This window comes from Balaenoptera borealis, assembly GCF_965194805.1.
Source record: "Balaenoptera borealis genome assembly, chromosome: X".
Taxonomy (NCBI): Eukaryota; Metazoa; Chordata; class Mammalia; order Artiodactyla; family Balaenopteridae; genus Balaenoptera; species Balaenoptera borealis.
The window spans coordinates 105809206-105827221 of NC_138881.1; the positions used below are offsets into that span (position 1 = coordinate 105809206).

Genomic DNA, 18016 nt, shown 5'->3' on the forward strand with positions numbered 1-18016 from the left:
AGAAAAAATATCCATCAACAGTAAATGGGTAAAGATAATGTGCTATATTACTACAATGGAATATTACCAAAGCAATAAAAAAAACCCCTAGTGATACATGCAACTATATGGATGGATCTCACAGATATAATGTTGAGTGAAAAACGTGAGAGGCAAGAATACATTCCATATGATTCTATCTACATGAAGTTTAAAACAGGCAAAACTAACATGTGATGATAAAAATCAAATAACAGGGAAAGGAGCATTCTGGCAATAATCTGTTGGAAATAATCTTTATTATAATAAATGTGTGTGCATGTGTATGTGTGTATATATGCGTATACACATATATATGCACGCACACATATGTGTGTGTGTCTGTGTGAGTGTATTATTAGTATACTGTTATTTTGTTTGGAGTACTTTACTGTACATAATTTATACCTTAAATACAATTTAAGATATACGAGACTATTATAAATAATTGTATACATTTCTCAGTTTAGATGAAAAGGACAAACTATACTTGGAAGCTGCAGTCAAGTAAAACTGACACAAGAAGAACTAGAAAATCTTAACCATCTTAGATTCCATAAATAAATTGAATCTCTTGTTATAAACCTTCCTACAAATATACTCTGTGCCAGAGAGCCGTGCTGGTGAATTCTTCCAAGTACTTAAACAAATTTACCCAGTATCTCCCAGAGAATAGGAAAAAAGGAACAACTCCCTCACTTTTATGAGGCCAGCATGACTTGATACCCAAACTGATAATAATAATAACAAAAATATTACTGACTTTTATCTCTCAATAACATAGATATTATAAATAAAATAGTAATAAATCCAAACCAGTAACATATGGAAAGACAACGCAAAAGGACCAAGAGGGGATTATTTCAGGAAAGAAAAATTGGTTTAGTACTAAAAAATAAATAATTTCATGTAATGCAAAATACTAACAGAATAAAACACAGAATTACATGATTATTTCAAAATAGATTCAGACAGTAACATTTGATACAATTCAAGACCTCAAGGGCATAACACTGAGTGAAAGAAGCCAGACACAAAAGAGCACACACTATCCCATTTTTATCAAATCCAAAACAGGTAAAACTGGTGGTGTTAGAAGTCATCATCACAGTCCCTTCTGGTAACAGGAATGAGCTAGTGACTGGGAGGAGGCATGAGGGGGTGTTGATGTGCCTGTATTGTTCTGCTTGCTGAACTGGTTGTTGGTTGGTTATCAGGATGCATTGAATTTGCGAGAATTCTTTGAGCTATGACTTGTGATTTGTGAACATTTTTCTGTGTTATATTTCAGTAAAAAAACACACTTTTAGTACCTTATATTGCTAAAGGAAAATATAAATTTGTGAGATGATTCTAAAAAAAAACAGCATAAAACAGGTACCCTGAATTGAAAATAATCCTTCTGTTGTCATATATCTCAGCTATAGACTTTGAAGCACGTTAAGAAGATAAAAGGTCAATGCATACCAATTTGTCAATCATGAAGTACTACTTATGGGAACATACTCTTACTCCACTGCTAGGTATAAAGGGCTTGGAGAGTTTTCCTAAAGCATTCTTCAAAGTTCAGATGCTTTTCTAATTGCAAGGGGCCTATTATATTTCTGGAGATATACATTTTAAAATGAGTATCATGGGATGATAGAAATAAATGTGTAAAAGTTTATACAGCTCCTAAAATGTAAAACTGGCTTTTAAATGAAGCATAATTGCCTTAAGAAATTCAAATCCAAAGAAAACAAAGCAAACATTTTTTAAAACCTCCCTAAGTGTAAATGTATAGCAGAGCATGTTATAAATCAATCCTGATACACATAAAGAGAAATATATGTGAGATGCTAAGATTTTACATTATTGAATAAAAATTGATACTCATCCAATCAAATAACATTTGTAAGTGAAGTGAAATATACAGTGTGATGGAGCCACATTACATTATATTTTAGATGAAATTTATTATTTAAATGCTGAGTTTTCTTACTCTTTCAGTTAAAATTAATTGAACATATACTATGTTCCATGTACTTTTCCAGGTTCTGAGGATGCATAAGCAACTTTAGCTGAGAAAAATTCCCTAGACTGTTCACTAGCAAGTAGGAATAAGAACATCACAGCCAAAGCCTGAGTCTCAAATGAAGTTAAGCATTTAAATCATACCCGGCTTTCTTCCATGCAATTTGCTCAGGTTAAAAAGCAATGAGCAAAATGAGCTCTGAGAGAGACCAGATAATTGAAAACTCAACAGCTAAAAGCAGTTCTTCTCAAATTTTAAAGGGCATCCAAATCTCTGACAACCATTGTGTAAATGAGTACTCTGGGCCCAGCCAGGAATCTGCATTTTCTCTGGTTTGGTTTGGTTTGGTAAGATCCTGGATAAATTTAGTGCAGCTAGTTCCAGGACCATATTTGAAGATGTGCTGACCTCTGCAAAGGAAGCAAGTGTCCAAAGAGTGACCAAACTTAAACTCCATTTTCTCCATCCATTTTTATTCTAACTTGTAGGAAAATATGAGTGATTGAAAATTTATTGTGGCTTTTATTTCCATTTGCAGTTAAAAACACACAGGGAACAAATAAGTTTCTCATCTGATAGGATCACAGACAATATTTTAAAGATATTTGCAAAAAATAAAACAGAGAGAAATAAAATGTAGTTTGTATATTTGCCTGAGGCATGTTTTTTTAAGATACTTAAAAAATCATCCTCATTTACCCTCTTAAGAGAAACTAAAGACACATACAAAGAAGGAATGTCTGGGAAAAAAGCCATGACTAGCAATGACCTGTTGGAAAATGAGAAACATTTTTAATTACTACCATGTTTTAGCAAGTTTTCTATATCTCCAAATCCATGGGACCATGACCAGTATTTTATGTTTCAAAAGTATACTTCCATAAATTATTTTAATAATTTTTTACTTAGATATGATCATAATATTTGCTCTTTGAATGATCCTTCCTTTTTCAACTGTTATTTTCTTGCTACAGTCCTCATCTTTTGAATTTTGAGGTTGTTGAGAAGAGAACTAGTTTAACAGTAAAGTGCTATATCATTTTTGTTGCCCTGTTGAGTACATAAGTATTTTCTATATGGATTCAACTCTTATACCTTTAATAGTTTATAAAATATGTCCACTTTGGACAGGCTAAATAAAGATCAACTTAAAGACCAAAAAAAAGTTTGACATAATCATCTCAAGTCTAAATGCAGTTACATACATAAGCATTCTTATTTTACACTAACTTCTGGCTCCCATTCACAAATGGGCTTTACAACTTTAATAACTCTACATCTCATTAAAAAATGTCAACCTATTTTTTGGAAAATATGATTCCAGGAAGATGTTGAAAGTACAACTGACATAGAACAGTGAATAACACCTTTATTTAATAGCTAATATAAAACAAACCTAGTAGATAGTAGTTACACAACGGGGGCTATTTAATGCTGAGTTGTAGGATATGAAAAAATGTTTTCAATTCACTTGGGGGAGTAAGCCACTCCTAGATGTCAGATGTTTGGTGATGCATTGTAGCATGGTGGACAGAAGTACCCAGGGAATTCCTCTGTAAAGCCATATCTCAAAGCCTGAGTGTGTCACAGTGAGTGATGATAGAAATTTGAGAGATGAGATGCTATATGAATGTATGGACATTTGTAAATGGATTAGTGGCTGCACTACATAGAAGAGTCTTGAAGATAATCTTTTTTTTTTTTTTTTTGAAGATAATTTTAATCTAAGCCAACATTTCCCAAACTTGCCACTGAGATACTATTTAGAGCCTTGAATCAAAACAAGATCCCATTTATTTCAAAGCAGTTACAACTAATACTCAAGGAATAAACTGATCACCTGGTAGGATCTGGTACAATGATTCATAATGTTTTAATTTTATTTATTTATTTATTTATTCATTCATTCATTCATTCATTCATTCGCCAGGCCACGCGGCTTGTGGAATCTTAGTTCCCGGACGCGGGATTGAATCCGGGCCTTCAGCAGTGAGAGCATGGAGTCCTAACCACTGGACCACCAGGGAATTCCCCATAATGTTTTTAAATTCGTAGGAATACCAAAACCAGGTGTTGCTAGTGAAAATACCACTTTCCCAATTGCCATACTAGTTTGGGTTTAAAATAGATTTTTCTTCTGGGGATTCAGTCACTTCATGTTTGTCTCATATTTAAACCAAAAACAAAACAAAACAAAAAACCATAGCAACTACTTTCTGCAGAATGCGAGCATGCATTTATAAAGGGTCAAACTCAGTGGAATGTTAGTTCTCTGCGTTACTTCTAATCAAAATTTTCTCAAAAATGGGCCAATAAAAGTGAAAAAAACAAAACATCTTTTTAGGCCAGGGTATCAGTGCTACTCTCAGTATTTTCCACAATATGATGCTGAACAACAAATTGGGAAATTAATACGGCAAATATCGAATTTGACTGAACTAATATTACGGAAGGTGAGTGGAGATGTGTGTGAACTTCTTGGAATTTTTGGAGCAAACAACATGTTACTAGAGCTCATAAATTAGAATATACTAAGGAGAATCCCTTCTCTTAATCCAATATACCAACTCTTGAAGGTAAAAAGAATGTTAACGAGAATATCTAGAAGAGTGTATATGAAAAATACCCAATTCCACTATATATATACAGATGTTACAGTTCTCATTTATAATGAAGTGAGATGCTTCTAACCATCAAGAAAGCCAAATAAATCTCATTTTTACTTAAAAAATCAGAAAATCAATTTGTTCAAAATATATTAGGCATTTATTATGCCATGCACTTTATTGAGGAGTAAAAATTCAAAAAAACATGGTCTTGCAAGATGCTTACAATATTAGAAATATATAAGTAAATCTCTAATGACAGCAAAGTGTGATAAAAATATAAAATTTTGGGATTTAGCACTTCATTCATAATTGGCTTCAAAGAGATCTTTAAAACAGGAAAAAATGCTAGCCATTATAAAATGTTGCAAAATTTGTAAATATAGGTGGTAAATCAAAGAGATTAAAAATTTCTTGGCATCCCACCTTTATACATTCCTGTATTTTTTTTTCTGATTATCAACACACCAAAAATGTTAAGGGTCTAGAATGAGACTAGATCTTTCCAGATACACAGATTTTTAACATGGCTAATTTAGAATAGTTCCTTTCTGAAATATTCAGTTATTTACTGAGAGGTTAAATAGCTTCTTGTTGGTTATGTAATCTGACCTGTAAAACAGACTGGATAGCAAGAGGTAGTTTGTTTCATCTATTATTTAAAACAGATTTTCTAGCAACACACTCTAACACTGAGTTTAAAATTAGTTTCAGGTGTTGAAACTTTCTATGATGTTTTGCTCCATCAACTGCCACTGAAAGTGTCATATCCTCTGTTTATAACTCACTTTATTTCCCAAGACACTCCTAAGGAACTTCAGGCTAAGGTCAATTGTAAGAAACATATCCTTGGGCAGAATATAATTACTAGTTATTTCTAAAATTAATTTTTTACTCTAGGTATTTCCCCTCAAAATACACCAAGGATAGCATTTAAGATATAACTTTTTCCTTACATCTAGTTAGGAACACTAGATGTGTTCAAATAAATAAATTAGAGGTTAAATATACTGAGAATTTTTAAAAAGTGATAGTTCAAACTTTAATTTTCAAATTATCCAACTTGGTACCTTTTAAAGAAAAACATATAAAGAAAACAGATTTTCTATATGTTTGGTATATTTCAAAACTCCCTTGCCCATACTTAAAAATCATCATGATTTCTCCCCACAGTAATCATAGGTATATGTTCTGTTCCACATGTAGTGTACTATTAATACTTAAGGATTGGGCTGGAATGTTTGTATCAATCAATTATAAATTGAAACAAGTTTAAAAACAGCCCCTGACACCTCATAGCCCATGAGGATGTCACTGTCAAAAAAACAGAAAATAACAAATGTTGTTGAAGATACAGAGAAATCGGAACCCTTGTGTACTGTTGGTGGGAATGTAAAATGGTATAGCCACTATGGAAAACAGAAATCAAAAACAGAATTACCATGAGATTCAGCATTTGCATTTCTGGGTATATATCCAAAATAATTGAAAGCAGAGTCTGGAAGAGATAATTGCACACACATGTTCATAGCAGCATTATTCACAATAGCCAAGAGGTAAAAGCAACCCAAGTGTCCCTCAACAGATGGATGGATAAAAAATATCGTATATACAGACAATGGAATACTATTCAGTATTTAAAAGGAAGAAGTTTTGACATGATACAACATGAATGAACCTCGAGGAACTTATACTAAGTGAATTAAGCCAGTTAAAAAAAGATAAATATTGTATGATTCTATTTATATGAGGTACCTAGAGTAGTCAAACTCAGAGAAGGAAAGTAGAATGGTGGTTGCCAGGGGCTGATGGGGAGGGAGGAATGGAAAATTCTTGTTTAATGTGTGTAGAGTTTCAGTTTTGCGAGATGACAAAGTCATGGAGATTAGTTCCACAGCGTGAGTATACTTAACACTACTGAACTGTACACTTAAAAATGCGTAAGATAGTAAATTGTGTGTGTGTGTTTTACCACAATGGAAAAAAATTTAAATTAAAAAAAGTCCCCGATCTTTAAGAAAGCAACTAAGGAAACATTTTACATTCTTATTATTTCTGGAACCACAGTTCGTCTAGCATGATTATGCTGAAACCATCTTTTTAAAAACCGATTCAAATACCCCAAGTTTTTAAAAGGTTAAATTAGTGAGGAAAAACAAAGCATTATTTATCATCCCTTGGGAGTATTCGTAAGCCAAACACCTTTGCTTAGGGCAATATTCATAAAGAAAGACCAGAGAAAAAGAAAGAAGAGAGCTTCTTTAGGCATAACATATGAGGATATCGTAGAATTTGCCCTGGCTTGCGATAAATATATACAGAGCAAATCAAATTACAGGATGTCCTACTTTAAGAAATCCCATTTTCTACACAAATGAAATAGGGCTTAATTTATCACATTCTGAAAGTATCCTTTAATATTCTTTGAAATAGGGGATTCCATTACATCACTTAGCTTTTATGTGAAGACTAAAGTACTTGTCTCAAGAGGTGGAGGCAGTGGCAACGTGTTAGAAACCACTGTCCATTGGAAATCAATCCATAATAAAGATGACACTTCTAAAATTATAATGTAAATCAATGAGGGAATATATGATTCCATTTTCAAAAATGTGCTTCATGTACAAATGTCCAGGAATGCATCTATTGTGTAAAACGGCATCTAGTTTTAGTCATATATGGCATAATTCAAAAACAAAAACCACCCTCAACCCTATATCTCTGGGTTAGTAAGGCAGGAGGAACAAAAATGAGCCATATCTCAGGTGCTGGGGGATGTTATTTGATGAATTAACTAGGAGCCTAGAGGAAACTAAAGTTGCTGCCCTCTGACTGGAACATTCAAGTGTATCATTTGTGTGTAACATAAAAGGGCAATTTAGATGTTAAAATTTAATCAACATGAAACATTAATGCCTTAGGTTGAAACAGAGAATGGCACAATAATGGCATTAGAAAGGGTGAAAATGGCGCCATTACTCTCATTGACATCATCAACATGTTTGCTTCAGTGAACTGTACCTCCAAAATGGAAAAACAAAAAATTCATTTGTAAGGAAATTATCATCAATATTTAGCTTTCTTCTTGCCCAACTGCAGAATGACCTACATTCTACAAAGGATACAAAAACATCTAACTGAAATATAGATTTTTCTTTATTTAAAACAGCAACATTTGGTAGATTTCCCTGATCTTCTTTTGGTTAATATGATTCATTAGGGAAATTCATAATAAAAGTTGATCATTACCAAATGAAAAGATGAAATATTACTTTTGGGTGGCCACTAAGTAGTGTTTAATATTCACTAAACAAACATTCATTTGGTCATCCGCCTACAAGTCATTAATTTCCTACTATGTGCCAGACATATAGTAATGCATATGTATATATATATATGTGCAGACCTATTAAATATAGGTGGGTTTTGGAATGAGAACCAGAAGACCTTGCTTCTGAGATAGTACACCCCTCCCAGCCTCTCCCAAGTACCATTTCTATAGCGATGATTCCCGCATCTGTAGCTCTAGCCCTAACTTCTCTTATGAGCTTCAGAATCATATTTCTAACTACCAACCAGACATTCCTATCTAGAAATCCCACAGGCACTTCAATTTCACAAGGTCAAATTGTAACAGTCCTGTATGTATGCCAGGTACTCACAATGTACTTTCAAACCAATATTACCTCTGCCCACTCTTATTTTACTTGCCAGACCCAGCTCAAGTATTGACTCTTCTGGGAGCTCTCCATGACCTTTCTAGCAGAATTAATTGTTACTGTCTCCATATTCTCGTTGTACATGCTATATACCCTTAATACAATATTCACTTTTTCTCATCATTAGTGAATTTTTATAATTAATGAAGTAGGTATCTTTTGCCTTTGCTACATCATAAACCTTTATGGCAGATGTCCTGTTTCATTGTTGCTGTCTCATTTTTGTATCTGAATGGATTAATTTAAAAACACTAAAATAAAATGGTGTTTTTACAAGGAAATTCTGTCTCAGTAGGTCTGAGCTGAGACTTGAGGGTCATGGCAACGTCCTGTAACCACACTGCCCTTTCGATGATACCACACGCCAATGATAGATGTTCCTGGGTTTGCAGCAGTCCAGTAGTGGGAAATACTTTTAGACAGCCCTTTCAGCAGCTCTTAAAATAACACCCCTTAAAGCAAACACCTATGGCCTATGCAGCCTTTCTTTGACTTTAGTACATGTCGTTCTCACTGAACTGCATCCCTGAGCAGCTCATATAGTGACATGTTTAATGTAGCTGGGTTACCCAAGACTTGCAGAGATTAGGAAGCTGTCAGTAAAACATTCGGGAGGGCTTTGTGAATTGCTTTCTAAAATCACTCTAAATTAGCAATTAATGGAAAATTTTTGACAACTTGTTCAACATGGAGTACAGTCGGATAAAAATCAACCTCTGGAGAATTCAACACTGTTTATCATTAATACTAGAGTATATTTAACAGATAAATTTTTTCCAGAGTAGTCATCTCTATTTATTTCAGTGGCTATCCTTGATTAGTAGATTCTTTCTCCCCCCTTTAAAGAAAATTTAGAAATTATCTCATCCATATAGTAAAATTAGCTTCTTCTTGCCCAACTGCAGAATGACCTACATTCTACAAAGGATACAAAAACATCTAACTGAAATATAGATTTTTCTTTATTTAAAACAGCAACATTTGGTAGATTTCCAGTAAAGTAAAGGGGAGGAACAAACTTGGGGAGGAATATATGAATATGTAGTTAGGGATAAATGGAATTAATCTTTTTTTATGCATTGTCATAAGTAACTAACATTTTTCAGGCAACAGTGATAGGTAATTTGTACTTAGAGACATGTATTCCATTGTTTATTTTAAGTGAACTATATGCATGGGTTCCTTGAAATGCTGGCATGGTTACTTTTTCAATTACAATTACATTTTCAATTATTTCACACTCACAGGTTACACAATTAATTGTACTTCTGTAGATCACTTTGACCCAGAACTAAAAAATATTTCAAAATAATTAAACTTCTACTAATATAAATACGTAGAGTTAGGCTATCTAGTTTTTTAAAAGGCTAGCCATGTGATTTGGCATTAAGGAGATACACCCTAAATTATGAGAAAGTTAACAGTGAGTCAGTGATGAAGTTAAGGGCTAAGCCAGAGAACAAATCAGGGTAGAGATGTTCCTTCTATTTCTTGAAAATACGTCACGTAGAAAGCATCATTTCCTCTGAAACTGTTCTCCCAATGTCCCAAAACGATGACAAAGTACCATAAAAATACCCTATAACCTACAAGAAGACAGGCAGTGAATACTTTGGTGAAGTTCTTGGGTAATGTTTGAAAAAGTTTTCAGCAAATACACACACACACCCACACACACACACACACACACAAAGTAAAAAGAGAAACTGCCTACAAAAAAGATCTTTCAAAACTAATTTTGTAAAAAACAAAATATTTTAAAGGAATCTTCAAATTTAAGTATTTGCAGGTGGAAATACTAAATTCCAGTGCCATCTAAAATGTATACATTTTCCTTTATCTTCTGGTATCACATATGGAAAGTTTATGAATGGATAAGCACCATGGCCTGACCTAGAAATGAATTAGGGCAAATTTTATGGTAAAAAGGCAGGAAAACAACAATATTCCATACTATTTAAGAGTAAAATATTTACTCTTATTTATGCATTTACTTATTTTTTCATAGCCTTGAACTTTAGGTCTCCAGAGGCAAATACATTCATTCAGTAAATATTTACTGACTGACTATGATTTGCTAGGCATTAGTGGAGAAATGTGAGAATATAAAGACACATTCTCTGCTCTTAAGACACTTATAACTGAGGTGGAGACACATACATGCACACAAATACATTTTACTGCTATATAACAACAACTATATAAACCTGTTAAAACAATCTCTGTAAACAAAAACTGCTTTCTTTCCTGTATTTCTTAACTCCCTTTTAGTACCACTCAGTATATTACTCAGTTGGTTCAGATTTGCAATTGAACAGCATGTAGGAAGGGCCAGTCTCCCTTCTCACTTCCAATATTCTCACATATGGAGAAGTACAACCTGTTTTCCTAACAATCCATGCTTTGTATTTGTCTATGCTCCAAAGTATCGATACTTTTCTTCAACCTAATCCCATTTACTTTTATTTTCCACCCCATCTTCTTGAAATAAACTTCCTGTGTCCTTGATAATTGTATATTATTATATTGAGGGTCATAACATCACTACTTTTTAACAACATATTTATTCGACTTTAGGTAAGAATCTTTGAAATTGACAAAATTAAATCTTAATAAATTGGACTTTACAAATTAAGAATCTTTTTCATAAGGAGTTGGGACGGGCTCATTTTCCTTTTTTGCAGTTTTTTTCCTGTGACTTTAACTGTTAAGCAGAATTAGAAAATTTAAGTATGTTCAAATATAATATTTGGTATTGAAAACAGCAACAGCAAAAATATCCAGTCTATACCCTGCATCAGTATACATTCTGCCCAGCCTGCAATACGTTCTACATTTTCACACTTGGAATCCGTTTTGAATGACGGCACTGAAACTCTGTGCAAGTTCCTTAACAAACATTCAAATATACTCACAAGTCTTAATAGTACTAAGGCAAGAAGTGAAAAAAATACATATTCACTTATCTATTTAACAACAGGTCAGGAAAACTTAAATAAGGGTTTAAGGAGAAAAAGATTGATTAGGTTTTCAGATTAACTCTGAACATTCAATCAGCAGAACCCCTGCGTTCCTAAAGTGTTCTGACCAAATGAGATTCTGGTACAAAAAACAAGATTGTATAACAACTTTTTTTTCAAAGTGAATGAAGTTTTTAAAAAGCTTGTTTAGCACCAACAACTTACAAACTAAAAACATGAAGACTACAATTTGCAAATGGAATGCTTCCAAAAGCCGGTAATCTAGAACTTGGAATGTATCCTCCCACTGGAACAATGCTATAAAACGACAGCTAGCTTTCCAGAACAGATGTACAAACTGTTTTTAAGAGTGTTCTTAATATACCATCTATCTGCAATGAAAAATAACCAAAACAGCATCATTGTAATACTGGTAACAAAAAAATAATAAAAGAAAAAGAAAATATACATAATTGCAAAACCATGACTGCCTGGCCTTCAAGAGAGAGAATATGTAAATGACTCAAAGAGTGAACAGATCTAAGAATTAGTCAAAATTTTTTGTATAATTCAAAACAATAGTGTTGGACAGGTGTAGAAAAGTATTAAAGCAAAGTTTTGACTGCCTGAAGGACACCTCACTCTCTAGCCCGCCCTCTCTCTTTCTTTCTCTCTTTGCATAACACGCTGAGCAGAGGTAAGTTGGACCCTTTCCACCTGGAAGATAAAAGCCACACAGAGTAAAAGCACAAACAACAGAGTGAAGGAGGAAAGCGAGAGGGCACTGGAAGGTGTATCTGGGCACTTTGACGACACGGAGGCCAGCCTTAGCTCCAGAGGCCTGCATAGTTCCCGTGGAGGCCGGAAGGGAGAGGCCCCCCAGCGGCGAAGAGCTTCATCTCGGGCCAGTTGTAGCAGTGGGTGTAGAGCGCGTTGGGGAACTCACCGATGCCACCGAAGTAGTTCACCCACAGGTCATCGTGGTTGAGCCAGCCTCTGCCACAGGTGAGCTTGAGCTTCCTCCCCGTGGGCCCCGGAGAGAAGTGCGGGCTGGCCGAGGCCCTCTCCTCCAGGAACTTCTGCGCGCGGATGTCATAGAAGAGCAGGGAGCCGTGGCCCGTGCCCACGGTGACGATGTGCTGGTAGAAGCTCAGGGAGCGCACACCCGTGCCGCCCTCTCGGGAGCACAGGGGCTGGATGTTCTGGTGACCCTGGCGCAGATCCAGGAAGGAGACGTGGGACTGGGAGCCCACCGCGTACAGGGCCAACTCATCGCAGTAGGTCAGGCACACGTTCTCTCGGCAGCAGGGCAGCCTGATGGACAGCAGCCTGGACAGGTTGCTCCCGGCTTTCCACAGGTGGAAGTAGCCGTCCAGGGACACGGCTCCCAGCTCCTGGTTCCTGCCGCTGAAGGCCAGGGCCCGCACCTTGCGGTTACCGGGGTTGGTGCTGGCCCTGGGGATGGTCTCCACGTCACTGGGACGGATGTGGGCGTACACGGGGAGGCCCGCGTCGTTGTGCCAGGCGATGCTGCCGTGGGACATGTCGGGGTCCATCCTCCAGAGCGCCACGGTGCCGTCGCGGGAGCCGCTCACGGCCACCGTGTCGCTCATCCAGGCGATGGCGAAGATCCAGTCCTTGTGGCCGTGGCGGTCGCCCAGGCACACGGGGTCCAGCGTGGGCAGCTGGTAGACGGCCAGGCTGTTGGGGTTCTCGCCCCCGGTGGCCAGAAGCGTCTTGGAGGGATTCAGCTGGATGGCGTGGATGCCGCAGCTCGGCTGGGCGCGGGCCGAGCCGGGCCCGCGGTCCCGCATCAGGGGGATGCGCGTGATCTGGCCCGATTGCACGTCCACCACGAAGAGCGTGTTGCACTTGGTGCCGCACACCACCTGCCTGGCGTTCAGCCACTGCGACGCGAACACCTTGTTGAGCGTGCCCAGCGCCAGCTCGCGCTCCCTCAGCAGCTCGGGCAGCTTCTGCACCGCGTAGCCGCGCAGCTCGCCCTCGAAGCCCGGGAGCCCGGCGCGGCCCCGCGCGCCCACCTCGCGGCCCTTCAGGTAGTGCAGCAGCGAGCGCCGCGCCGCCGGCCGCTTGGGCTTCTTGGGAGGCAGCGGCCCCTCCCCGTCCGCCGCCGAGCCCAGCGACGACGAGCCCGCGGCGGCCGCGTCGAGCGCCGGCGCTTTCCGCTTCCTGCTACCTGTTTGCCGCGGGGCCATGGTGGGCGGCGGGCGAGTGGCGGCGGCGGGGACGGCGGCGTCGGCCGGGGACCGGGGCGGCCGCGGGGCGCGGCGCCAACAGAGTCCGGGGCGCGGCGGCGACGGAGGCGAGGGCGGCCGGGCCGGGCGAGGAGAGGTGGCCGGGGGAGCGGAGCGCAGGCGGCGCGCGGCGGCGAGGGTGGCGGCGGCGCGAATCGAAGCGAGGGCGGTCAGGGCGGCCGGCGGCGCGGCGGGAGCGAAGTCGGTGTGGGACGAGGACGACGCGGGGGGCGAGTGTGAGGGGGCGGAGGCGGCGGGAGGGGCGGGCGGGAGCTGGTGGGAGGGAGGACACGCCGACAGCGGGGATGGATTTGTTGGGCCTGGGATGTGCTGGGGGCCCCGCTCCAGGACCCCGAGCTGGCCATGTGCTCCTGACCTAGATCCCCACTAAATGACTCGGGATATTTTGCCACTCTTAGGACAGCAGCCGGGCAGCCCCTCTGCTGGAACCTAAACAGTTTCAACCAAATAGATGCACATATATTTTTTCTCCTCAAATTGGGGTCTCGGAGCTCCTGCACCGCAGTGGCCTGAAGGATGCCTTCCGAATGCAGATCCCCGGGGCCCCACACTCTGGTCAGGGAGATGTCTGGGACACCTTGATCAGGTTCTGCCTTGAGAACATGGCAGGCTGAGCTGACACGGGAGAAGGGGTGTTCCTTGGAGGTGTTCGCTTCCACTGTAACTCAGAGCCCTAGGAAGGTGGAGAGGAAGAGTCAGGGGGACGGGCAGCTTCCTCCCTGCTCCTGGGTGCTGTCCTCAGCTCTCAGTCCCAGAGTCTCAGGTGCTTGGGCATAGTCCCCCGGGGCTTTAGGGAGAGGTTCTGAGGGATGGGCAAGACTTTCACAAGCGGTCATGGAGATAAAGAACCTTTCAGAAGGAGGCAACCACAAGGACAAATGATAAACAAGTATAAGCGTTCAGAGGCAGGGCTTAGTCTCCGGAAGTGGGTGTTTCGTACTTCGCTCTGCCGTGTCAGGGCAGCCAGTCCAGTGGCAGGCTCGTAGCCAGGCATGCTCAGTTACTCAGTGATAATGTGGCGCTCCGGGGCTGGTGGTTGATGCCCATTCTGCACACACAGCCCTCCTCCTAACAGAAATATACATGATGCTTGGTGAGTGGGTGCATGGGAAAATGCATTTACTTTTCTGACCAATCAGGGGAGCCCATGGGAGCTGCTTTGTTGCTGCTTCCTCCTCACTTCCCCTGCCCTATTTGCTGATTTTTCTTCCTGCTTCCCTCACCCTTTTTGCAATGTCACCTCAAATTGCACAAATTCCAAGTACAAACCATGGGTCATTTCCACCACTCCAGTCCCGGTGCTGCATTCCAGTGTTCCCCAACACTCCCCTGCACCCCAGTTCTGATTCTTCCCATATCATTCATCTCATAGCAACAGAAGACGGTTACATGGGCTGGTGGTGATGAAAATGAAATTAGGGACGGCTTCATGGAGACAGCTGCATTTTGCTCCCACAAGTTGGGGTGGGGGGCATGGACATTTCAGAAAGAGGCAACCATGTGTGAAATGGCACAGAGAGTGTAGAGAAGTGGTTCGCAAACTTTAGCGTATATTAAAATGACAGGGGCAGCTTAATAAATATACATGTACCTTGGCTGTATCCTTAAAGAGTTGATGCAGATGGTTGGGGACCACTCTTTGAGAAGCACTGGTCTAGGCTCTTCTCACCCAGCTCAGGGCAGGGTGTGTTGCAGGTAGGCGAGTAACATCTTCGGTGTACTTCAGGGTTACCCTGAAAATGGACCCCTATCCAGGCGAATATTGTGAAAACCTTAGCAATTAAAGAGGCTATGGTCAGCTCGATGCCAAAGCAGCATGGCCTAGGCAGAGAAATTGTACCTAGTAAGTATATAGAACTTTTACTATGTAAGCTTACACCTTTACTATATTATTATACTAGCAAGCATCGTTTCAGCAATTTTACAAATATTATCTTGTTTAATCCACTGTTATAATAGGGTAGCTACTATTTTGTACATGAGGGAAAACAAGGCTTGGAGAGTTATAATTTTGTCTAAAGTCAATGAAGTAGTAAGTGATGGATGCAGGATTTGAACCCAAGTAGTCTGAATCCATATTCCATGCTCTTATCCACTTCTCAGAGATTAGGGATATGTCAGGGATTGAGTGAAAGGTTCTGCTAGTGATAGAGATTTAAGCCTCATTTCTTTGCATCACCAAAAATGGTGGGACACGGCTGTGGACATCTGTGAAGTTGGACGCCATGGGTAAAGATGCTAAGAGCAGCTGTGAAAGATTCTAGGATTCAGCCTATGATCAGTGGCAAGGCTTGCTGAAAGGGGCAGTTCTGTAGCTCTTCTGACACAACAGCCAGACAGACTAACAAGGACCAGTGTAGGTCATCCTGATGTCATCCTGTCGTAGAATGAACAATGGGGGTATCCATAGCAAACAAAAGCTAAAGACTACATCCATCTCTTTTTTCCTGGGACCAAGTATGCATTGAAATCTAATACTATCTCATGGAAAGGGGAAAGAATCCTTGAAATTACTGATGTTGGACTCTACCAGCCAGGTGTGTGCAGTTTGGATTCAAATGCATTTTGGTTTAGAAAAACAAGGACACGTGCTATATCTTCCTCCTACGTTTCATGTGAGAAGATAATACTCATTACCCATACCTCACAAGAACAAGGAGAGGGCTTTGTATGCTCTGGGGAAAGTGGTACCACAGACAGTAGAGTGGTAATCCCTTAATCACTTACCAGCACCCCAAGTCATAACGCAATGCCCTTATGTCTGCAGTAGTGGTGGATGAGTATTGTAACTGTGCAAAACATCATGGAGATACAGGAAGGAAGACTTTCAGTTCTGGCAAAGAGAGAACACCCCTATTCCTTCCAGGCCCTCAGCTCTTAGAACTAAAAAGCTCTCGAACATAGCACAGGAAACAAGTAAAGGAAGTCTCTGAAAGATGGAAAGAAGTTGGAAGGACTAAGGATCTCAGAATTTGAGGAAAGACAGGGTGGTGAGTTCCCTGAGTTTCCTTATTGTGTCCCATATATTCCAGAAAAGGAACCGCAGAAGCTCCAACCAGGAACCTTCAATAGGCTCAGAAAATAAGAGCTCCAAGAAAAGCCTGTCCCCTCTAGGCAAAGGATCTGGAGAAGGGAGGCCAAACAACAGAAAACCTTTTTCTCAATACTCACCCTATTTCAGCCAAACACCCCACCTCTCCCCACCCCCACTGCTTCAGTGCGGCCAAGTGGGAAGCTGATCTTCCATTCTCAGTATGGCAGAAGCAGGTGCTGTACCTTGATTCCCCTGCAGGGGTAGTGTCAGCGCGGTCCCGGGATGAGCTGTGCCTCCACACGCACCCAGGAACTCGGAGACTTAATGAGATGATTCGATGAGAAGCTAATCACCACTCTGCTTCTCCCGCCCCCTCCACTTCACCGGTGTCAGCAGGGCTCAGTGAGGAGCTGAGCTTCCATCTCCCAGCATCAGGGAGGCTGAGCACTCCCCTCACCCCTGGTATCAGCAGGGAGCTGACCCTCCACACCCACCCAGCAGCAAAGAGCAAGGGCCTGGGAAGCAGGGCAGTTCTGTTCCCCAAGAGAGAGAGAAAGATGTACACCTATAGATTCCAGAAACTGTGAACCCAAATAGCCTCAGTCCAAATAAATCCACACCAAGGCACATTATAGTTAAACTTATGAAAACGGAAAACAAAGAAAAAATTTTCAAAGCAAGCAGAGAGAAGTGACACCTTACTTGGAGGGGAAAACCAAATTGAATGACAGCAGACTTCTTATCTGAAATGAGGCCAGAGGAAGTGATGAAAGAAAAAATATGTTGACTGAAAATTCTATAGCCAGTAAAAAAACAAAACAAAACAAAAACAACTCAGGACTGAAGGGGAAATAAAGATATTCTCAGATGAAGGAAAACTAAGAGAATTTGTTGGTAGAGAAAACCTACCCTTGAAGGATGGCTAAAGAACGTTTTCTAGGCAGATTGGTAATCATAAAAGAAGACCTGGAATTTTAGAAAGAAAATCAAAATGACTACAAATATGATAATATATAATAGACTACCCCAATTCCCAGGAGTTTCTTAAATAAAATTTGATGTTTGAAGCAAAAATTACACTATCTGATGTGGAATTCAATGTATGTAGGGGGAATACTTAAGACAATGATATTTAAAAGTAGCTAAGGTAAAGGGAACTTAAAGGAAGTGAGGTGTTTTATACTTCACTCAAGGTAGTAAGACATTGATAACAGTATACTATGATAAATGACATATGCAAATTGTAATACCTAGAGTAACTTCTAAGAAACTTTACAAACTGATATATTCAAAAGTAATATAAATAAATGAAGATGGAATCCTACAAAAAGAAAAAAAGAAAAAAGTTCAAATAACCCATGGGAAGGTGGGCAAGGAGAAACAGAGGAA

General features: G+C 39.9%; 1 pseudogene across 1 annotated transcript; it reads right to left on the minus strand.

The window, feature by feature from the left end:
• Positions 1-10041: 10041 nt before the first annotated feature.
• On the minus strand, positions 10042-13623 carry LOC309620143 (DDB1- and CUL4-associated factor 12-like protein 2 pseudogene; annotated as a pseudogene). Its single transcript has one exon. The product of its transcript is annotated as a DDB1- and CUL4-associated factor 12-like protein 2 pseudogene (transcript).
• Positions 13624-18016: the final 4393 nt, after the last annotated feature.